Below are 25,008 nucleotides of genomic sequence, written 5' to 3'. Positions count from 1 at the left end.
TTGTAGATTTGCTTACAGTAAACGTTGTAATCGGCTAAGTTAGATAAATTTATAATTAGTGTAATCGTATCATTACCCCCTTACATACCACTTGTTAATCTTTTTTATATCTATAATAATTTGCGGTTCAGTTTAGTTGTGGAAAATTTTTCAGATACTAAACTGGAATCGAACCCAAGACTTTGGTTTAAGATTTAGTAAGCAAAGCACGTTTTCTGTGGCACTGAAGCGGCAACATTACATTTTTAATTGTTAATTATATTTACCAAAAAAAAAGTATAAAAACAAGCACGCGAATGTGCTTTTGTATACGTGCAATCATTATGTTTACGTGCGCGGTTGTAATTATATATAATAAATTGAATATTAGATAAAATTAAATAATTGAAAGCCTCATAATTACCCGTTTATGTACCGTTAGCTATGTTTTTTAGCTAACACATACAGGCGAATTTTAAAAGTCGTTTTCATTTATTATGTTGTACAATTTGTAAGTTATCACGGTGAAAAAAAAGTCAGAACAAAAATTTTGGCTAAATTTTGTCGAATAAAAAAATTAATAATAAATCTGACCGTCTAACGTAAAAACCGACCGTTTCGATCTGCAGAACACATCAATATAAATTTCAAGAAAAGTGTGAAAATATTTGTAAAGTATTTCACGGTGACAATAAAAGGAAATTTACCTTCCTAAAATAGATAGCTAAATTATTAATCACCAAATGCAGACACAGGTAAAACAATTTGTTAACAGAAACGTAAATTTTTTAAAACAAAAAACTTCAATAAAATATTGATATCCGAAATAATAAGTAGCAATTATTAGAGCACATTTAAATAAAAATAAATTTAGTATACAAAAAAATGAGCAACCCCTTTTCTAGTGTAACGGTACTTACTTGAAAGCAAATTATTTTTATAAAGTAATCTACGTATATAAATTTTATTTAATTTAAATTAAAATAACAAGAATAAAAATATATTTCGCTAAGCTAAAAATAATCATTTTTGCCAAACAATTCATTAAATTCCCATAATTCCTGCTAATGGGTTAACCTTTTGTAGGATTAGCGGATGTCTTTCGATGACGTCGATTCCGTAGTGGGGGGAAGATGAGTCTAACTAAAGAAATTCACCGAGATGCTTTGTTTTGTGGTTAGTTATTGGCGGGAATTATCGGTAGATAGCCGACTGAATACGTAATGCTTCCAGTTAACATTGACGTCATCCAATTTACATCTTTTTACTGAGATATTTCTTATTACTGATTAAGGTGAGTTGTATTTATTTTTTTAATATTATTGGTAGTTGTTTTATTCTGTGTATGTGTTATTCAAATTATTTATTAGATTAAAAATGTTAGAACCCAATTTTTTACAAAATAAATTTAATAATAATAAATTTGTTTATTTATCTCTTAATAGCGGCTAAACAGTATCGAAAAAATAAACAAGTTATATGTTTGTAAGAGTATTTCGTGAGTGATTATTAGATGTATTTCGTTTTAAATATATTATGTTTTAAGTCGGGTAACGAGAATGAAGCTAAGAAAATAATTCGCATCTGTATCGTTATAAAGAATATACCGGAGAATATATTTAAGAATAATATATAATAAATATAAATAAATATATAATAAATAATATATAAGAATAATATATTTAAGAATATATTTACTGGAGTCCTGGGTTCGACACCTAAATAGCTTACCGTTTATTCACCGATCTCAATTAATGTCGTTAAATATTCATAAATGAATGTCTCGGGAATAACACAAAAATTTGAAAAAAAATATTTTTTGATAGGAAAGAAAGTAACAAATAATCGTTTTAATAAATTTGTAAAAATATTTTTAGAAATTTATCGGCGTAGTTTTTATTTAACATATATATATTTAATAATATAAGTAAGAAAGGAAAAAAAAACATAGGTAGTGAGTTTGTAGAAGGCAACCAATATTTTATAATATGAGTCGACACCCGGTAAGGACTCTGTATAATCGTGTATCATCTTAATTATGCGTACATAATATTTAAAGCAGAAATTATTCGTAAACAGTACAACGAGATATATACAACAAATAGTTCATTACAGATTTTTATATTTAACATTTCCCGTGTTTAATTTATATTTTTTAAGCTAAATTAAAAAAAAAAAATCACAAAATTGTAGAAAATGTATAGTCGATCATTCTTTTAGAGGAAAACTATTTTTAAGAAAGTTTTAATGACCCTCAGATCGATCGGTTGGTAAATTAACCGACTGATATACCGAAAATCCTGGGTTTGAATTTCGGCATTCCTTATAGGTTACAATTCATCTAATTCATTACGTACAATAATAAACGACGCGAAATAAATAAATTACAAAAAAACTATGTTTGTTTAGCTGATCAAAGGAGCGCTGAAATTTAAAAACAATTGAAGTAACATAATTTAACGGTGTACTCGTATTTTCGAAATAAAATTCTATACGCGTAATTTTTTATTACTACAAACGACGTTGTAACTTTTCTTCTCGTCGGCAAAAACCTTAAATGGTCAATTTTTTTTATTACAAAGTTTTTGTAAAAATGCACTTTGAGTGAGAAAATTGAAAAAATACAAACATGTTTAAGTAGCCCACCGCATACAGCGAGAGAGATTGACGGAGGGGGAGAGTGAGAGAGTGACTGGGAGAGAGAGTGGTCGAGTGAGAGACAGAGCGGGTAGTGTGAGAGAGATTTGGTGGGAGACGGTGCGAGGGCGATGGAGAGAAATTGAGAGAGGGGTTGGTAGGGGGATCAGTGATGGAGAGGAAGCGAGACAGAGGGTCTCTCTCTCACTCTCTCTTACTTCTCTTCTCTTCTAATACTATTCTTAATACGGAGTGGTATTATATTAACACAGCTCTAACATTGTGACTACAACAGGTGCTGCTATGTTGCCAATTAACCTAACTTTTCCTTCCCCCCCTGGCCCTTTGGCCGCCAAGATCGGCATCAGGTAAATCACTGCGCTTGAGTTATTCAACACTTTTAGATAGAATATCTTCCAAGCTAACCAGTAAGGAAGATGAATGAAAAAAATAATTTTTAATATTTTTCGTAAAATTTTTATTATTTATTTTTTTTTTAAATTTAATAATAAATCATATTATTATTTTACTATTATTTATATTTATATATTAAAAAAAAAAAAAAAAAAAAAAAAAAAAATTAAATCGTGTTAAATTCTTTGTTTGACAACAAGGTCAATGAACTTATAAGGTCAATGAACTTTGATATTTATCGTTTATGTATTAGTGTTAAAAAATTAAAAATCATACTTGATAACTTTTTTGTTTATTTTAATTTTTTTTATGTTGTTATAATACAATTAGTAAAATAATCACTGATTTTATACATCCGACTCTTGGTTAACCGGACTTACATATTTTATTTATCCGTAAAATTTACATAAACTATTGCTTGTTTAAGTACTCGAATTATCAGAGATTTCCTTGTTACAAAATTGTGATTCAAATTAAATATAATCTGAGATTAATGTTTGTTAAAACGTCGATTATTCGGACATCCATATCTCAAACATTTTTCGACTAATTGCGGGGCCTTTTATCCGGAGGTCCCGGGTTCGAATAAAAGGAAATAACTGAAAACCTTAACATTACAGTTTAACGTTGGTTACGTTCCTTTGTTAACTTTGTATACATAGGTTTAAGCGAAAATTTGGTTTCAGTTATTATTTTGTAAAATTAAAAGTTTTCAAATCTGTAAAACATTAATGCTATACTGTCGGTTGTTATTATGAGAGGAGAAACAGTACAGTGTAGGTAATACATTTTAGTTGGCGCGCCAATTTTCATAATTTATTTTGCAGATTTGTTCGGACGTTGTTTGAAGCGACAGAGAAATAACGTGCGTGGCAGAGAACGAAAGCTTATGGAATCTAGCGACATTACAGATGGCCTGTGATATGCAGTTCAATTTGGATCCTCGTGTCTGCGGTCATTCTTGTTTAACTATTTCTTATACGTTGTTTATTTTGTTTTGGTGTTTAATGACCTTCATTATTAATCGAGGTAAGTTTCTTTATATTAATATTATTTTAATATAGCTTAAAATAAGTGTTATTATTTTTGTTTTTTATCACGTACTGCATTTTCTATTTAACACCGGCCACATAGTATCCCCCAAAAATAAACTACACGATTCGGTTAAAAAACGGCGCCGTTTTTTTACAACGGAGTCCGTTTCAAACTCAAAATACAAGGTTTGCGATTCGCAAAATACAAGGTAGCGGGTGGCTAAAAATCCTCACTGAATGTTTGAACGTCCATTTCGTTAGAAAATCGGTAAATTATGTACTGTTTCTGATAATCGTATATCGAGGCCGATATTTTTTTTTAACCGGACCGTCAATACAAAAGTGTACCGTACAATTTTAAAATAATTGTACATTCGGTTAACAGATCGTGAAAAATAGTACGCCTTTATTGAACAAGACGGATCAACTTGTTACATATCAAACTATTCAGTTGTAGTAGTTCGTGCTGTTTTTACAGAAGAACGAACCGTCAGCAGAGAACTGCGATTATAAATCTAACAGAAAAATTATTATTAAAATATTGAAAAAAATATAGTTTGTGGAACCAGGACTCAAATTTAAGCAAGAGCTTATTTATAACAAAGGTATTCGTTGCGTAATTTCACAGCCTATGGTATCTAATGACGTAATGCTCTAGCATTTCACTTAATTACTTTTTATCTTCATCATTCATAGATTTGTAGGGTATGAAAAATACCAAATCTTGTTGGGATTAAACCCAGAACTTTCCATTGACACTACCACTCTTTCCGTCGTATATGTTTCCTCAGCTTCATTTAGGAAATATTATTCTGTTTTATATTTGCGCTAGGTATAGGCCGACATTTTTTCATTATATTTTATTCAACTACTAACTCGTAACAAAAATAAAACTAATTAGCCAACCCGTTAATTTAAATTGTAATCGATCCCTTGACTGTTCCGTTCACAAAAACTTTTTTTTCTGCATTTACAACCTCAGGCTGCTCTTCATAAAAATATAGAAGTAATTTGGAAGTCGTAAAATTATTATAGGCATTTTACTAAAAATGAATTGAACTTGCAAAATTATTTTATGGAGCCTGATGCATATGATTTTTTTGGCATCTTATAAAATTATCTTTTATAATTTTTTTTATTATTTTCATTTCTTAGAAATTAAAAAATAATAAATTGTACTTAGGTTGTTTTATTTTTTGTCATATTTATCCGCGATATGATTAGGCGTAAATGTGCCTCGGAGTTGAACAATGAGCAGCGCCCGTGCGAAGTTAGATACTATAACTAATTTTACTACATTGCATCTTGAGTGAAAAATAATATTACTGTCTCTTTATCTCGTACCTAGTGTGGAAACGCACGCGCAGCTAAGGAGAATTTCAAACCTTTTTATTTCCTTGTACAAAGTAAAGGAAGTACTGTTACCGCAAAAATTTGGGTTTTCCGATTTCAACGGAAATATCCATTTTAACCATCCTTGAATCCATTTTCACTAGTTTGTATGTATGTATGTACACATATAACTCAAAAACGATTAAACGTGGAACAATGAAATTTTGGATTTAGGACAGTTAAAACATCTAGTTGTGCACCTCTCCTTTGGATTGCAATCGACTGGACCAAAAGTGTCCAAAAAAGCCCAAAATCCAAAACATTTGGATTCTGGACGTTTTCTTATCTGCAGTAATAAGCCCTCGTTGAGAGTTTTTCAACAAAATATCATAAGTGGTACTTATTTTCATCAGTTCTAAAGTTATAGCCAAATAAAATTTTAATTTATGAAATATTTGGATTTTACAAGGGGAAGGCACATCAGATTTATTTTTATATTTAATTTTTTTTTCAATTTAAATTTATTGATTTAGCAATAATTATTAACCTCTGATTGTAAAAAAAATTACATTAAATAATTCAATAATAACAATAAAAAAAAAAAAAATATATATATATATATATATATATATATATATATATGAAAAAATCATTAGTTATTAATGAAGTAAAATTTTACGTACTTTTCATTTTAAAATAATGTGTATATGTATTTAATAAGCGTACAAGGAAGTAAAATAAAATTTTATCTACTTTTGATTTAAAAAAAAAAAAAAAAATTAATTTTGTAGGCTAACACGGAAGTCATAAGGGCCTACGTCAATTTTTTTTTAAATGAGACATCCATATTGTGAAAATTAACGGCTACTTACGGGCGATTTATCAGTCATAAAAATTAACGTTTAAAATTTATGTTTTAATACTGGTCTCGTTCGTCACCCGTGTTTTATTTCTATCGGAATAATTTCGTTATAATTACATTATTAAAATCAAAGATGTTTAAAATTTAAATAAACAGATTTAAAGAAATAGAAATTAAAGATTGTTAACGATTCAGAAAATTGTTAAATTGTTGCGGAAATTCTCCTGATTCAGTCTTTTCTAATCTTACACACATTAGTGTTAATATTGTTTATGGTGAAAGTTTTCACAGCGATAAATATAATAAACCTTTAGATATAATGTTACTTAAAATTTTGAATTCTAATCTTATATCTGATCAATACACACCAGATTATAAAAATAAAAATTTTCTAAGATTCAACGTCTAATGAATGAAAGTTTGATTCTAAATAATATTTATTTACTTTTAATGTCGCCACATAAGCTTGAAGCTTGTGTGTAGAACATGAAAATATAATTTTTTAACATAAGAAAAATGCCATGCCTGACTGGAATTTGATATTGATCATGATATAGAAATTTTTGTTGAGTAATTGCAATGAAAAAGAAGGCGCTTATGTTTAAACTATTGCACCACAGTAAAAAAAAACAAAAAAACTGCAATTATTTTTGCGCTAACTAGATTCAACCGGTTTTAGTTACTGTCATTTGTTTAAAAATTACGGGCATGAAAAGCACATTTTTTGCAATTTTTTTTTGAGGCCATCAACTTTGAATTGCTCTACAATCCAAACCAATAGAAATAACAATTTTATACTTTTGGAAATAGATTAAACGATTATTTCTCAATAATTTTAATTAAGATTTAGCCTACAAGTATTACTATTTAAGCCTACAAGGTTGTTCAAGTAAAAACATCACAATTTGGTTAACATTAGGTATAGTAAAAATAAATTTCCATTAATATCAGGCATTCATTTTGTAGAATTTTTATTTGTAGAGTTGAATTAATAAACATTCGCGTTTTATGGTGAGGATCACAATAATCGATTTAAAATTGTGGTAATATATAAAGGACTGAAGAAGCAATCTCAGTGAGCAGTTGTCTCAATGCTGATTACAGTATATTAATATTATATCATTGTATATTAGTATAAATTAATTGCAATGCCAGTGTTAAGTCTGATGAGTTCATTAAGCCCTTAGTGTGGTATCTAACAAAGTATACAATATTTTATTTCCATATGTTCAGTTCATACTGGTTTGTTAGCAAGATTATTTAACGGTGCCACATTGCATTAGACAGTTTAGAATAGGAGATTAATTTACATTTTTTTATCGGGTTATAAATAGTTTTTCTGTAACTATCTTAAGTTTCATATGAATGAGATGGAAACACCTTCGTTTCCCGATCAACATGGCTGAACAATTAAGGGTGGTTCCAGAATGTAATCTACAATGAATACCAATTTCTTCAAAAGCTATTTGACTTTGAATTTCGTAGCATGATTTACTTTGATGAAGTACATGAAGTCTCTGCTAAAACATGCGGCATTAGTTGGAGGTCGGCACAGAGGATATGTAGAACAGCTAAGGAGTGTGATAGTAATGACAGTTGTGTTCAATTTGAAATACCAAGGAAAAGTAGGACATGGAATGCAAATCTGTTACTGGACGATTTCAATTATCATGTATTGCACACAAACATATATCAGTACTACTCGTACAGTTCAGAATGATCCCTACTATTAAGAAGTTCAAAGAAGAAATACGAAAAAAACTGGATGTAAATCCATCATCTATGACTGTTCATCATATTGTAAAAAAAAATTGGTTTTTGTTATAAAAAATTGAAGATGGTTGACGTTTCTTGGTGGAAAAACTTGATATTGCATTAAAAAGAATTAAATTTTAAACACATTTCACAAATTAAAAGCGTCACCTGATGATCAATGTATATTTTACACAGATGAGACGTGGATTAATGAAAATCATTCTCATAAATATATATATGGCAAGATTCAAAGCAAAATAAGATATTAAAAATAAATACTCATCAGAAAGGCAGTTGCTTAATAATATGTCATGCAGGTTTGGCTAAAACAGGGTTCATTAAAGAAATATTCACAGTAAATTCTTCACAGATTATCATTCAGAAATGAATAGGGACAGTTTTATAAATTGGTTTACAAATCGGCATTTTGAATTACTTACAAGAAGGGAGTGTAATAATAATAATAGATAACACACAGAACTTATCATCCTTTTGTGGTAAATAAAGTTACCACCAACAGCTGGAGAAAAGCTGAAATCCAAACAGTAGCTTCACGAAAAGATGGTTGCTTGCAACCAATTTTATACATTTTAAAAAATTTATAATAAACTGTTGATAGAATATACAAACTGGTGTGTAATATTTATGAAAAAGGGGAATTTCCGTCAGACTTCAAAAAAAGTGTTATAGTAATGATACCAAAGAAAGCAGATAAATGTGAAGAATACAGAACAATTAGTTTAACTAGTCACGCATCAAAAATCTTAACTAGGATTCTATACAGAAGAATTGAGAGGAGAGTGGAAGAAGTGTTAGGAGAAGAACAATTTGGTTTCAGGAAAAGTATAGGGACAAGGGAAGCAATTTTAGGCCTCAGATTAATAGTAGAAGGAAGATTACAGAAAAACATACCAACATACTTGGCGTTTATAGACCTAGAAAAGGCATTCGATAACGTAGACTGGAATAAAATGTTCAGCGTTTTAAAAAAATTAGGGTTCAAATACAGAGATAGAAGAACAATTGCTAACATGTACAGGAACCAAACAGCAACAGTAACACTTGAAGAACATAAGAAAGAAGCTGTAATAAGAAAGGAAGTCCGACAAGGATGTTCCCTATCTCCGTTACTTTTTAATCTTTACATGGAACTAGCAGTTAATGATGTTAAAGAACAATTTAGATTCGGAGTAACAGTACAAGGTAAAAAGATAAAGATGCTACGATTTGCTGATGATATAGTAATTCTAGCCGAGAGTAAAAAGGATTTAGAAGAAACAATGAACGGCATAGATGAAGTCCTACGCAAGAACTATCGCGTGAAAATAAACAAGAACAAAACAAAAGTAATGAAATAGTAGAAATAACAAAGATGGACCGCTGAATGTGAAAATAGGAGGAGAAAAGATTATGAAGGTAGAAGAATTTTGTTATTTGGGAAGTAAAATTACTAAAGATGGACGAAGCTGGAGCGATATAAAATGCCGAATAGCACAAGCTAAACGAGCCTTCAGTAAGAAATATAATTTGTTTACATCAAAAATTAATGTAAATGTCAGGAAATGATTTTTGAAAGTATATGTTTGGAGTGTCGCTTTATATGGAAGTGAAACTTGGACGATCGGAGTATCTGAGAAGAAAAGATTAGAAGCTTTTGAAATGTGGTGCTATAGGAGAATGTTAAAAATCAGATGGGTGGATAAAGTGGCAAATGAAGAGGTATTGCGGCAAATAGATGAAGAAAGAAGCATTTGGAAAAATATAGTTAAAAGAAGAGACAGACTTATAGGCCACATACTAAGGCATCCTGGAATAGTCGCTTTAATATTGGAAGGACAGGTAGAAGGAAAAAATTGTGTAGGCAGGCCACGTTTGGAATATGTAAAACAAATTGTTAGGAATGTAGGATGTAGAGGGTATATTGAAATGAAACGACAAGCACTAGATAGGGAATCTTGGAGAGCTGCATCAAACCAGTCAAATGACTGAAGACAAAAAAAAATAAACTGTATAATGTTTACTGATATGATTTTAAAGGCTTTATGCAATCTGTTATTCTTTTTTTTCAGATGAGTCTTTGATAGAAATATTGCAAATAGTTATAAAAATAAAAAATAACAATACCATCAGTATAATAACAATATTTACAAAAATTATCATTTATAATATTAACGAAGTAATCTGATGAAATATAAAAGTAATATGATAAATATAAATTAATCTGATAAAACTGTGTGAAAGGGTATATTATTAAACCATGCCTGCATCTCACTGATTATTATAGCAACAAACAGGATGTACGCTTAACTATTGGCTGTGGCTGTACTTTCTGAATGATCTTTTCATACCTTTCTGAGCACAATTAAAAGCTTAATATTAAATACATTATTTTCAAAATATTGTTATCTTATTCAAATTGTTTCAATGATTACAACGATGTATTTTTTAGTTTCATTGAAACTAAAGGTAGGCTGTCTTGTAAAACATACTCTGCACGCTGAAATAACACCAGTTTTGGGCTAAATCTTAATTATAATTATTGAGAAACAATCGTTTAACCTACCTCCAAAACCAGACAATTTTTATCACAATGGTTTTAATTTTATAGCAATCAAAGTTGACGTTCTCAAAAAAATGCAAAAAATTGTGAATTTTGTGCTTCTCCTGCGCTTAATTTTCAAATGAATTACTAATTAAAATTGGCTGAATCCAGTTAGTAAAAAAATAATTAATGTTTCTAATGATACTTTCATTTTTGTGCGATTTTTTTTTAAACTGAAATATAACAGTTTAAACATAAGTGTTATCTTTCATGGCGACCACTATGATAATATTGTTCAAAGTCATGTACCAAAACTACTTACAAAAAAAATAAAATTTTCAAAGCAGTTCTCTAGTGAAATTATTATCATAATTATTAATAACAAAAGTTCCATAAGCTTCAGAAACAATGTAAATCTATTCACTATTAAGAATTACTTAAGAACAAAGTGTATGCAACACTTAAGTCATTAAGATTTATTATTAAATTATACTGTTAAAGTTAAGGAATCTTTATCTGACGATTCCAAAGATTTTTTTTAATATGTTAATAAAAATGACAACAGCAGAGATCTTACCCAACTTGTATTGCTTTTTGAAATGAGTATGCTAATAAGGGTGCTGATGTGGTAAAATGTTTTTGCTAAAAAATTTGGGTGTGTCTATACTAACAATGATTTTTCCTTCACTAAAATTACATTTAACTAATGATCGCTGCAGTTAAACATTATTTTAACTGAGAATGATGTTGAAAAGGCCATTCAACTTAATGATAACTATTTGATAAGCCCAGAATATATTCACCTTCTTAGTGAAGAAATGCTCTGGTTTTTTTGAAGAGTTTTTAACTAAACTCTTCAATCATTCTTAAAATACAATTCTCCCTAATGTTTGAAAAACGCGTTACTTATGCCCATTATTTAAAAATATTGACATTGCCCTCAGCAAATGCAAACAGATCCTGAACATAGTTTTTTGGAAGGTAAATCTACACAAACTTGTATGTATATTTGCAAGATACTGTTGATGCACTAAATGATGGTAATTATCTTGACGCAATTTATACTGATTTTCATTGTGCATTTGGAGTAGTTAATGTCAAATTACTTATTAAAAAACTTGCTGCATGTGGATTTAATAATAAATTGTCTTGGATACATCCATTTCATATAAACAGAATTCCCTCCCTATGTTAAAATTGATAATTTTATCTCTAAACCTATTTATGTTAGACGTGGAGTAAGACAAGACATACATTTGGGTTCTCCAATTTTCATAGCATTTATAAATGATATTAGTTTATTTATAAATGATATTTTTTTTTGAGATATGAAATTGTTTAATCCTATTACAAATCTAGTTGATATTCTATTACTTCCAATCGACTTGAACTTTGTGCAAAAATGATGCTATTTCTTCTAACTTAAAAAAAAATTGATTTCATACTCAATTTGGAAGGTTTGCAAATGTTGATATAATTGTGCAACTAAATAATATAAAATAATACTGCAATACAAAAAGTATCTTCTATTAAATACTTAGCGGTACGTTTTGATAGAAAGTTATCCTTCAGTAAATAACGAGGTTATACTGTATCCAAAAATTGTTAATTTTTATAATGAGATTCTCTACAAATTTTAGAAATATTAACTGTACTGAATTTTAGGTCATGCATTTAAATAGTAATAAAAACTTGCAATTAAAATTACTAGTAATATAACGTAGAATCTTTCTTAGATATGCTTATAAATAACATTTGTGATTCTATACACATTACTAATCATAATGTTAATGATATTTTAGATTTGTTAAAAATACCAAAAACTGAATAACCTCTGATGCAGACAGATTTAATATTTGCTACAAAAATGTTTGGCAGTTTTTGACTATCCTAATTTATTGCAGCTTCTTGACTTACATGAATTAATAATAACTAGATTGCTTAAGCATAATTTTCAATATTTTCATGGTTCAATTGATTCTCATAGATCTATTACTAGGTTACCTTTACCATGTAAAGTACATTAAAGGTGCACTTAATACCTTATAAAGAGCTACTCTTAACTTATGAATGATAATTTTTTTTTAATATGATTTTGTATTCATGGGTTTCATGTCTATTTCATGAACTATTCATGACTATTTCAATTAAATAAACAGTTTCAAATTTACCACATTTACTGAATACCACTAACCCAGTCTTTGCTTTAGGGTAAAAATAGAAAATCAGGTCACAACAAAGACAATTGTAAAATTCCAGCAAGTACTTTGAAAAATTATTAAACTACCAAAAACCAAAAGTAAAATTTGAATTCCAAAATCGACCAACTTGAACTGAAAAATCCAAACAACATAATTAAATAAAAATAGACAAAATCAGCCAGAAATTAAATAACAAGGTAGATGGCAGAGTTACGGAATCTCGAAAACAACAAGAAAAACTGAAGAACTTGCTAGAAGAGATATGGAAAACTGAAAAAAATCCCATAAGATAGGAATAATGCATTAATACATCTACTATACAACTAAGAAGATTAAACAGAAGTAAATAACGACAAAGGGATTTCCCTCTTACCTTTGACAAACAACATCTTTTCAAAATAGAATTGAATTAATCATAGACTTAACTGGGAGAATACGAAAAAGGATTCTGAAATGCAAGATCATGTGCAGAACAAATCTTGAACTTTAAAACAATAATAAAGGAAAAAATTACAAGGCATAAAAACTAAATAATTGTCTTTGTAGATTTCAAAAAGGCATACAATTCAATCTATAGAATTTCCGTATTTAACATAACAGAAAAATTTGGTGTGAATCCCATCACAATTAACAATACTAAATCAGACTCTTCCAAACACAAAATCAAAAGTAAAATTCATATGAGAAGTGTCAGAAGAATTAGAAATTAAAACAGAAGTAAGACAAAGGAGTGCTTTAGCATCAATCCTTTTCACCTGTCCTAGAGAAAGTAATAAAAGAACAGGAAAAGAAAGTGAAAAAAGTTAGAACATACCACTCTAAATCAAACTGGAAAGTAATTGGAATTAACTGCTTAGGATTTGCTGACAATAATACAATTTTCTTGAAGAACATTGAAAAGGCAGTAGAAAAAGTAAACCTCTTAAATTAATTTGCAGGTAAAGTAAGTTTTGTTTTCATTTACTTCCAGATCCAGTCTGTGTGTTTTGTTTTTTATTAAACTAAAAATGCATGACCAACCAAGATTTCCCAAAATAAATAGAAATAAGATGAAATAAAAGAAACAAAAAGTAAAATCAGAATACGAAAAGTCTAAAAATTACATTTTAAACGGTAATTTGCCGAGTTTAATTTCACTTCTTAGTCCCTAAAAATGAAATATCTAAACAGTTACATTTAAATTTAAATATATGGCAGAAACAAACCAAATTTATTTAGATAAAAAAAGCCAATCAATCAAACAAGAATGAAAAAAATAAAACTAACATACCAACTAACAAAAGAAATTTTCAACAAAAAGATCAACAAAATCAGGCACTAAAATACAGTAATCAAACCAGAGGACCTGTTTGCATCAGATGCATCTTCAGTTTGAAATCGGATAAAATATATCTAATAGAAAAATAGAGTAAAAACTTGAGAAAGAAAGATTCTAGAACCAGTAAGAATACAAGGAAATGAATGCAAATTAAGAAGCAATAAATATATTTACAAATACAATGAAATTGAAAGAGCCAAATCTTTTTTCAGTCTCACAAAACAGATTTTCAACCACATTTACAGAAAAAAGAATAGAGATTTCTATTAGAATAGATTTCTAAAAGAATAGAACACATTTCAGAGGTTGTAACAATGTTCAGAAAACCAGTAAAGATTTCAAAGAAAAGTAGAAAAAACATCTGGTCAGAAGGAAGAAGGCAAAAATAAAGCAAAATAATGAAGAGCTTTTGGAAAACCAGGTAAGGAAATATGAAGAAGAGAAATGAATGTTTCTCTTCATTTTCCAAAGATGACCAAACATAGAAAAAAAAAATTAAAGAAGCTTACAAACAAGGTCATGTGATGTGGTAAAAAAAGTAACATTTCGGCCACATTATCCTGTTCAGTCACTAATTTAATATTTTTATTAAGAGGCAGAGCTTCATTAATAAAGTATTATTTACAGGCCCATTCGTTAAACAGGCCTATAAAAAATTATTACAGTTAGTATTATTAGTACAGTAAGTATTATTAGGCCCATTCATTAAATGGGCAGTATGTAAAAATACTATTCAGTCTTTTACACCTTTTGTAAACAGTTACTCTTATAATTCCTTAATGACTGTTCTTTGTTTATGATTTACGGTGGCTAGATTGAGGTTTTATTTCATACTGATGCAAGTTTTCTCAATGAAAAAGATAAAGAACACAAGAACAGGCAAATAATATTAACACATGATTGCCATAAGCGCCATATGTGGCTCACATTAAATCTCTCCGTTAGGCCACGTGACATAGCCATTGGCTCACAGATTCTTTTGATTCGTATTGTGTGATTTTTTATTTTTTTAAATATATTCTTTATTCATTTTTTCTGTTACCGATTAGTTTTCTATTTGTTTTCATTTAGTTCCAGATCCAGTCTGTGTTTTGTTTTTTATTAAAACTAAATTTCTGTTTAATTTTAATAAGTGTTATTTACATTCATTTCTTCATAAGGATTTTTAATTGTTTATTGGTAAATTAATAGTTTTTATTTCAAACCTAATTCTAGTATTTTCCAGCATAACGTTTTTGGGTTTTGATTTATTTTAAAATGATTTTTAGTGATAATACAGATTTTGTAGATTCAGATGAAAACCCTAAATACAGATAAAAATTTGACTAACCAGTTGTAAATGACAAGACAAAAAATTAGAGGTTTAGAGAGTGATTCCGAGGAAAGTTATGATATAACTATGAATCTTTCAGTAATTTGGCTGACATAAGTAGCAGGCAGCAATATTCAGATTTCTTGTATTCCTGGTGAAACTAAGAACATCTAGAAGTGTGCACTGTTGGAGCCTCCAATGCTTCTTGGATGCATTGGAAGCTCCAATGCATCCGTAAATGCAATTACCCTAATGCGTAATTTTTAGCGATTACAATACTTAAATAATTCATACAAGGAATTAAAAATGAACAATGCAAGGTTGTTTATATATATATGAATTTCAATAAGCACAAGTTTATGGAACTTTTATTTATTATATTATTGTCATGTTATGCAACATTTTCATAATACTGGTTGCACATTTTTGTTTATTCATATATTTGTTTGACATTACGTTATACATTGCTTACCATTGTGTCATACATTTCAAATTATGTATATATAAAGATTTTATAGAACATTTTTAAATTTAATAAATGAATTATTATACTTTAATTAAAGCTAAGTGACTCTTAAGTCTCCTAGTACCCCTAAGGAAATGGTATCATTTACTTTCACAATACCTGATTTATTCAATTCATAATTATTTCTTGATGTTAAAGAACAATTTAGATCCGGAGTAACAGTACAAGGTGAAAAGATAAAGGTACTATGATTTGCTGATGACATAGTAATTCTAGCTGAAAGTAAAAAGTGTTTAGAAGAAACAATGAACAGCAAGGATGAAGTCCTACGCAAGAACTATCGCATGAAAATAAACAAGAACAAAACAAAAGTAATGAAATGTAGTAGAAATAACAAAGATGGACCACTAAATCTGGAAATAAGAAGAGAAATGATTATGGAGGTAGAAAAATTCTGTTATTTGGGAAGTTGAATTACTAAAGATGGACAAAGCAGGAGCGATATAAAATGCCGAATAGCACAGGTGAAACGAGCTTTCAGTCAGAAATATAATTTGTTTACATAAAAAATTAATTTAATTGCCACGAAAGATTTTTGAAAGTATATGTTTGGAGCGTCGCTTTATATGGAAGTGAAACTTGGACGATGGGAGTATCTGAGAAGAAAAGATTAGAAGCTTTTGAAATGCGGTGCTATAGGAGAATGTTAAAAATCAGACGGATGGATCAAGTGACAAATGAAGAGGTGTTGCGGCAAATTGATGATGAAAGAAGCATTTGGAAAAATATAGTTAAAAGAAGCGACAGACTTATAGGCCACATATTAAGGCATCCTGGAATAGTCGCTTTCATATTAGAGGGTCGGGTAGATAGAAGGAAAAAATTGTGCAGGCAGGCAACATTTGGAATATGTAAAACAAGTTGTTAGGGATGTAGGATTTATTAGGGGGTATACTGAAATGAAACAACTAGCATCAAAAAGGGAATCTTGGAGAGCTGCATCAAACCAGTCAAATGACTGAAGACAAAGAAAAAAAATTATTTCTAACTATAAATTTAATGTAGCATACTAAATGTTAATAAACAAGAACTAATTATAAAGGAAGGAAGGAATTATTATTTATGTACAATGTTCATATGTTTAATGTGTTTCAAATATTATTTATAATTGTAATTTTTATGAGATGCTATTTAATTTCTGAGGCTTTTTAATAGAATCAATTAGTTTGCAATATTACAATGTTTTTTGTTCCTTTGTTAAGTGTCAAAACAAATGGTTTTTTTTTGTAACCAATTCCAGTTTATTTTAGAGAGTTTTACAAGCCACAATAAGTGAGTGGGCAGCTTTCAGTTATTAACAACACATTAGATGGAAAATAGACACATGAGTTTTTCCTTTATATTTTTTGATAATGGGTATAAGGTTATCAAGCGATGTGGTGTTTTTTTTTCTACCTTTAGTTGGCAGCCTATTGAATATTTACTGAAGTCTGAAGAAAAGAAAATTAAAAACTTAAAGTCACTTTGAAAGTATTGTACTGATATGTTTAGTGTGTGATCATCTTTTTCAAGTTGTTAATCGAACAATTTTCTAAGGCCAAGAAAAGAATTATTCTTTCTCTAGACAGAAATTTTTTTATGGTAACTATTCCATCAGTGCCCACGAAGTATGGTTGAAATTGAAAGAAATCTGATATTCCTATTGACTGGTACAATGAACTTCAAATGAAATGACACTCTTAGGCAAAACAATATATGAGGATGATGTGTGCAGGGCTTTTACAAGTATTGCCACAAGAATTTTACCCATTTACATCAGGTGGTATGACTTGCCAAAAGAAGATAAGACATGATCTAAATTGCAGAACGACTTTTTTAAGTTATGAATTGAGGTTAAATGGACCTCTTTAATATCTTGGACATCTTTAACTCAAGGTCAATTCTCAACCGAAGAAGCGTGCTTCTAGATCTAATTCTACAAAGGGGAGTCGTACTACCGCTAATCACAATGATATGAAAAATTTTCTTGTAGAAAATTAGGCAATTTCTAAAAACCATTCACTGGGACTTATTTGTTGTAAATGCAAGTTAAAGGGCTGTAAGTCAATGAATGTTCACCTAATAAGAAACACTGTGCTATAAATGAATCAGGCTTGGAAAAATTAACAATCCGGAGCAGCTGAGAGAGAAAACATAATAGTTTGTGAGGTGGCAAGATCCTGTTTGTATTCTGCACTCCACTTACCCAAATCTCTTAGGAGTGAAGTGTGAAGCAGTCCTTTCTTCTACATATACATGAAATAGAACAGCACCAACAAAAGTGAAAGGAAAGGCTACTTGAATTCTGGGCAAACAAAAAGGAAATCTGATGCAAAATCATTAAAGGTTGGATATGCAGACTGTGGTTATAGTTTATTTTCCAGACAAGTAAAAGTTTGTCTGTTGGGACATAACCTAAATTCAGGGAGCCTAAATTCAGACGGGAAACATTACAAGAATCTAAAATTCATAATTTTTCTTACATACCAAGTAAAGACCTTACTGATATACCTAAGAAGCTATAATATGAGTTGATTCCTTTGGAAAAATCAACAGATGAAAATTTGATTCCCCTTGCATAAGCAATAGATAACAATGAGTACAGATACCATTTAATTAACCAGGGACAAATAAACCTTCCAGGTATCAAGAGGAGGAATATTTTTTCTTCTCAATCTAACACCTTCAAATTATCAAGAGGCTATGCAGATTGACAGAGCTTCTGAATGAAAGAAAGTGATGAAAAATAAATTCTCTTCATCAGAATCAAATGCGGCAGCTAGAGAAGAAGCCTCCAGATTGTGGAGTGGTAGATAATCAACGGGTATGTGCTTTCAAGACTGATTAGATGACAAAGTATAAAGTAAGAATAGTTGCCAAAATCTATAGACTACATACAGGGATTGATTATTTTAACAATTTCAGCCCTGATTCCCATTGAAGACATTCAGGGCAATTTTAGCTTACTCATGATGTGAAGACTGCTTTCCTCAATGGACAACTAAACAAGAATGTGTTCATGCGATAACTTCCAAGAAATGAGATAAAGCTCAAAAGGGTACAAATTAATAAAAAAATATGTATAGCCTTAAACAAGTTTCTAAGTGTTTGTATAAATGCCTAACACATTTCTTTATAGCAGTGCGGTCTAGAAGGCAAGACAGATCTTTGTACCACAGTAAAACAAATTGTGGTGTTTTTTCATGTTGATGACAGACAGTCTTATTACAGATCCTTCTTCAATGATCATGAGCCTAATCACAAATTTAAATTCTTTTTTGAATTAAAATCAAAGGTACAAAGGTATTTACGTATTAATGCCACCGCAGCTACAGCTTTATTTAAAAACAAAGTAGTCAATCGGATTTCGGTGGAAAATGAACAGTCTCTTTATTAATTTTAATAAATGGTTATTTATATTATAAATATAATTTAACCAAACTTAAGCTACGCTTGCTTCGCTCGCTAACCTTGACTCATAAATTTTAACACCGTAAAATTTTGAGTATTTATTTAATAAATTCAGTAATTATTGCAATTATTTATTATTTAAATAATCAAAACACTCCTGTTAATTAGTCAAGGTTAGCGAGCGTAGGTTAAGTCTGGTTAAATATATTTATAAAATAAATAAATATAAATAACCATTTATTAAAATGAATAGAGACTGTTCATTTTCCACCGAAATCCGATTGACTACTTTGTTTTTAAGTAAAGCTGTAGCTCCGGTGGCGTTAATACGTAAGTACCAAATCAAATGAAGTGGAAAATTACCTTGGGATAAAGATTACTGTTAATGAGAAAATTTATCAAGATGGACCAGTGCAAAAACAGATATGTTCAAAGATAATTCTACAAAAATATGAGTTCAGCGACTGTAAACCTTAATATTTCCAATTGAACTTTACTGGGAACTTGGAAACTCCTCTAATCTCCAATGGTGAACATTACATGGAAATAGTTGGAAGCTTAAATTATTTAGCTTCAGGCAAAATACCAAACCTAAGTTTTGCCTTGATTATTGGATCTGGAGCACAGATTCAACCAATGAAAGGCCACTTTTAGTTTGGTAAAATGAGATTTCAGATATTTTTAATTGTTTCTGAAGATTGTATTAGTTAGTAAAACAACCGGTAGACAAGAGGCATACAGGAATGCCTTAAATACTGTGTGGTAGATTAGTTGTGTGGAAAACTAAATTGCAGAAATTTGTATCATTTTCTTCTATGGAAGCTGCATATGTTACTATAGTAGACAACCAAATAGTTGGTACACATTATGTCAATCCAAAGCAAACTCTCTTATTAGATAATCAGTGCCATTAAAAAATAATTAATATTTCACATACATCAAAACTAGATGCCATTATGTGAGGAAGATGATGAAAGAAAAAAGCATTCTGAAAAACAGTCAATATATTTACAAAAGAACTATTACCTGCTTAAAGGAATGAAAACACTCATGCGTATGAAAATTTAATATAGACTTCTGAGAGTTTTAATAAGGAGTATTAATATTTTTGTACCACGTTCATATTTTATTCATAATTCTTATTTTTGTGAGAGTTAATTTCTAAGTCTTTTTAATAGAATCGAAGTTTGCGAAATTATTAAGTAGTTATATCTACTTAGTTGTGAAAATGGTTTTCTTCTTTTGTTCAGGGTCACAATAATTCTTTGTAACCTACGTCCGTTTATTTTAGCGAGTTCCACCCGACACTAATAAAAACGACTAACATTTGCTAGAAGTTCTCATGAAACACTTCTGTTTTCCATAAATTGTAATAATTAAAGCTTCAACAATTTATTACAAAACTGTTAACTATCAACTATTCTTTTTTATTAGTATTGGAAAATAAGCATTAAAATTAACAATAAACAGAAAGAAAATTACTAATTAAAAACTAATAATAATAAAACTACGTCCACCATTATTCTTTTTTTTTTAAATGTTGCTTATTGACACGATTTTACAATGAACTCGAATTTACACACATGTTTAAAGCCCACACCACCAATTCATCAATACATAAAACTCAAACTTAAATTCTATAAATTTATATTAGAACAGTATATAAAATACTTACTAAGATAAAAAAAGATGATATGTATGAGTGTAAATGAAGTGTAGTCTTGTACATTCTCAGTTCGACCATTCCTGAGATGTGTGGCTAATTGAAACCCAACCACCAAAGAACACCGGTATCCACGATCTAGTTATATTAGATTATTTAACTCGGGTTAGGATTTTTGACAACGCTTTCACGCAATTATTGATCAATGATGCCAACACATAAAATTGTATACTTGAATGCATACAATGTCTCGTTATAATGGGGGGAGGGAATAATATATATACACACACGTACAGAGAAGAAAGAAGAGACAAAAGAAGAAATTGAGATGAGATCAAATTACATGCAGAATGCATATGAAAGTTTTCCTGGGATTTTCATAACCTATTCTGCTAGTGAAATTAATGGAAAAAGTTCATATAAACATATGTCCTAAAATGCTTCGTTTGAAATGTAACGGCTATGAAAGATTTCGCTTGGATTTTAGCAATCCCGCAGAAAAGTATTGAATTTTTTAGGACGTTAATTAAGGGGCAGAATTAGTCATTTTTTAGTGCTTAAAAATTGAATAAAATAGCTTCCAAAACTGTGGGATGAAAATTAATAAATTAGGGTAAAAAACCCGTTTTTATATTTGACGTACAATAACTTTGTTAAATGGGTAATAAACCCATAAAACCTTTAAAAAATGTAAAGATATTAATTCTGAACAAAATGGTGCAAGATAAATCCAACAAAACAAAAAAAAGTTTAGAAAAATTAGAATTTTATTTAGAAACAATACAGTAGATCGTACCTACCAGTTTTCTAATAAATATTCAAAAAGAAGCCCGCCAGTTTCAAAACATTTCTTGGCTTACTTTGGTACTGCTTTTATATCTCTTTATAGTTCTTCAGAGCTATGCTTAAAAGTTTCTCAGCAGCATAATGTGAAAAATTAATTCCTTGTGAGAATGTAATTTTGTAATTCCTTGTAATTTTTGGTTTATATCTGATATTTTTCATCCGTTCCCAGATGTAAAAATCAAAAGATGTTACATCAAGTGTTCTTGGTGGCCAGAAAGGCGGACCTCTATAACCGATCCATTTCTCAGGGAATTTGTGCACATTATCAATTAGGTTTATTTATTTTACCAGTTTTTTTTTTTAACGCAAGTATGTAAATGACTATTTACATATCCTTGCAGATTTCATCAAATGTAGGATCATCAATACAGAGGGAGTACAGTACTTATAATTTAAGATCTTATCATATGATAATCGGGTTCAAAAATTAAGGAGCCAAATTATTGAATAACATCCGATTAGTTGTTTCATATGGCAGTCATAAACTTCATAAAATTTAATTATTTTTATTACCTTCATTGATTTGTAAATATCAAAGGTCTTAATGATAATTAAAAGCTGTTTACAAGTTATTTAATATAAAAACCATTTACAGATTAACTAACTTAAGAAGATGTATTAATTTGAGAATACAGTGTAAATTCAAGTGAGTCATGTTGGATACCCTGGTTGTGGATTTCTCAAATCAGTTATGCAAAAGTTAGTGTTGTGGTGCAACAATTGCTTAAAAAATTGGATAAAAACTTGCCAGTTTTTATCCATTTGTCCTAACATTGCATAAGAACAGCTGAACAACTTTTTTTTAAATTGAGAATTACCTCAAACCTGACTGAAGTTTAGATTTTATTTTAAAACATGATAGAGGAACTGCAGCTACGAACTGCATTTCTACTTACCTAGGAAGAAATTGCACTTTGAAAAAAATCAATATAATTAGTCATTTATACATGTTATATACCATAAACAAAAGATATGAGATAAAAGTCCCACAAAACAACATTGCCATTTCAAGAAAAAAACATTTCATGCCAGGCTTAGTAAGGAAAGTGAGGGATGAAGTGATTTCCCATTGTCTTCTACACAAGAGTAGGCCAAGCCCACCAAAATGCAGGAAATCTTTCAGCTCTACAAGTGACAACTTCACTCTGTCACCACTGGGACTGGTCACATATGAAAATCATTATTATTAATGAAAAGAAAGCCTCTATTAATAAATAAATTGTACCTCTTACCTGTGTTGTGGTTTATATATATTGTGATTGTGACAGATTATGTAAATTCAACAACTTGAGGATACAACTTATGCTAGATCACAGAGAATGAATTGCAAAACGTACCTCACAGTTGGGAATGTCCAACCTCGTAGGGGAAGACAAACTGTCTTGTGATGCTTCTGGTTGCCACACCACCCCTCCTGTTCAAAGCCCTGATGAGCTTTAACAGTAGTTGTCTTTTGCCTTCTAACTTTTCACATCTCATAGTAATAAGCCAGGCCTCATTGGGATGCCACTGATGTAAATGTCTATTGAGGCATTAGTGATTTATAAACCAGCTTTTGACTTTGCTGCAGGCCTCATCTGGATCACAGTTGGGAACAATAAAAGCATGTGTTTCGACTACTCTATAACCAGCATTAAATGGAATGGAGATTATAGATAGCCGATTAGTGACTAAGCATTATATACTAAATTCTTCTAATCTAAATGCTTTATTAAATGTAAATAAAACATTGTGTCAAATGTTGAAATAACACTGTCAACACAAAGTTTGTATCTAACCTATGTTCCTCACTGTAATTAGAGTGCTGATGTTAAATATGCTATTGAAATTGTGTTGCTATGTAAAGGTTTTACATAAATCGTAAATAGTTAATCAACTACTCTTTACAATTAAGAATAATTCCTGTATTTTTACTTTTAAAAATATGCAAACATGCTTAGTAGACACGTATGATATCATACAGACATCTGTTGTTGCCTACAACAGTGCTTAAAATCTTATTCAGTCTAGCTTCAATTGGTCTACACTGTGTGTCGTGTTCATCCAGGCAATTAATTATTGTTGCATTAGAGGTGAATTTATGCATTAATCTCAAAGTATTAATTATGAATCTATAAAAACAGCTTATAAATTTTATTTTGATTGCATACTTGGGGATCAGTGGGTGTGTGTGTGTGTGTGGGTGGTTGGAGTGGGTGTGTGAGGTTGGGGTGTGTGTGTGTGTGTAAATTATATAAATTTAACATTATGCGAAATATAAATCACCTAAACATAGTAATTAGATCTTGCAGTTCAGTTTGTATTAAATTATAATTCATTCTTTTTAACTGATTTATATTCTTTTTTTTTTTAGATACATTTATGTTCAATATCATTTAAAATTTCACAATACATAACATAATTTATGATAAAAGAGAAATCATTAAAAAAAGAAGTTTTAATATAATAAGAATAAAATTTAATACAGACTGAAGATGAGGGATACTGTGAAAAACAGTCAGTGGAAATTAATTTGGTAAGTTTAACTTATCTAATTACTGTGTTTTGGTGGTTTATATTTTAAATAAAATATTTATCGGAGACAAATTAGGCAATTACCAGATACTGGCATTTCTTGATATGTAACACTATTAAGTTAATTCTCTATACTGATGTTTATTATATTGTATTATATTATATTTGCCACACAAAATTTCTGTGTTCCATATGACATTTAATATCGATCTACCTAAAATTTTTTTAAAAATTTAGAAATAATAGTAACTGCAGTATCACTAATGCCTAACCCCCTCTTTTTTCTGTTTAGCCTCTGATCCAGAGGCTAACGGTGGATCCCACCGTTACATCAGAGATTACTTCAGAGGATGATATGTATGAATGCAAATTACATGCAGTTTTATTCAGTCTCAGGTCAACCATTCCTGAAATGTGTGGTTAATTGAAACTACCATGAAAGAACACCGATATCCCCATCTAGTATTCAAATAGTATATATTCAACTCTAGTATTCAGAACTCTCGACTTTGAAATCATTTGATTTGCAATGATGAGTTAACCATAGACTAGCCAGGGAGGTCTAATGCCTTGACCCTGGCCCCTGGTACAAGGTAAGTGATAATGGCTGGTTGAAGCCACAGAATGAGCAGCTCCATTACTTGGTTGCTCTAACTGAAGCTAAACATTGCATAAATGGATGG

At 29.8% G+C, this 25,008-nt stretch overlaps 1 protein-coding gene across 4 annotated transcripts in view; it reads left to right on the top strand.

Moving 5' to 3' along the window:
- The window catches only part of LOC142327594 (uncharacterized), a 105,071-nt gene that overhangs the window by 4,368 nt on the left and 75,695 nt on the right, over window positions 1–25,008 (top strand). Inside the window, exons 2-3 of one of the 4 annotated variants that reach the window (XM_075370773.1) lie at window positions 1,066–1,273; window positions 3,858–4,059. The exons of 1 other annotated variant lie outside the window; for it this stretch is intronic. The gene's annotated coding sequence lies outside the window, so the exon portion shown is untranslated. Of the gene's footprint in view, window positions 1–1,065; window positions 1,274–3,857; window positions 4,060–24,170; window positions 24,327–25,008 lie in introns of those variants that run through there. 2 more of the 4 variants (XM_075370775.1, XM_075370778.1) reach the window with 2 other exon arrangements.

The sequence above is a fragment of the Lycorma delicatula genome, chromosome 7, assembly GCF_047948215.1.
Source record: "Lycorma delicatula isolate Av1 chromosome 7, ASM4794821v1, whole genome shotgun sequence".
NCBI classification, from domain to species: Eukaryota; Metazoa; Arthropoda; class Insecta; order Hemiptera; family Fulgoridae; genus Lycorma; species Lycorma delicatula.
Note: the sequence above shows the minus strand (reverse complement) of the source record. Positions and strands in the feature narration are given on the sequence as shown.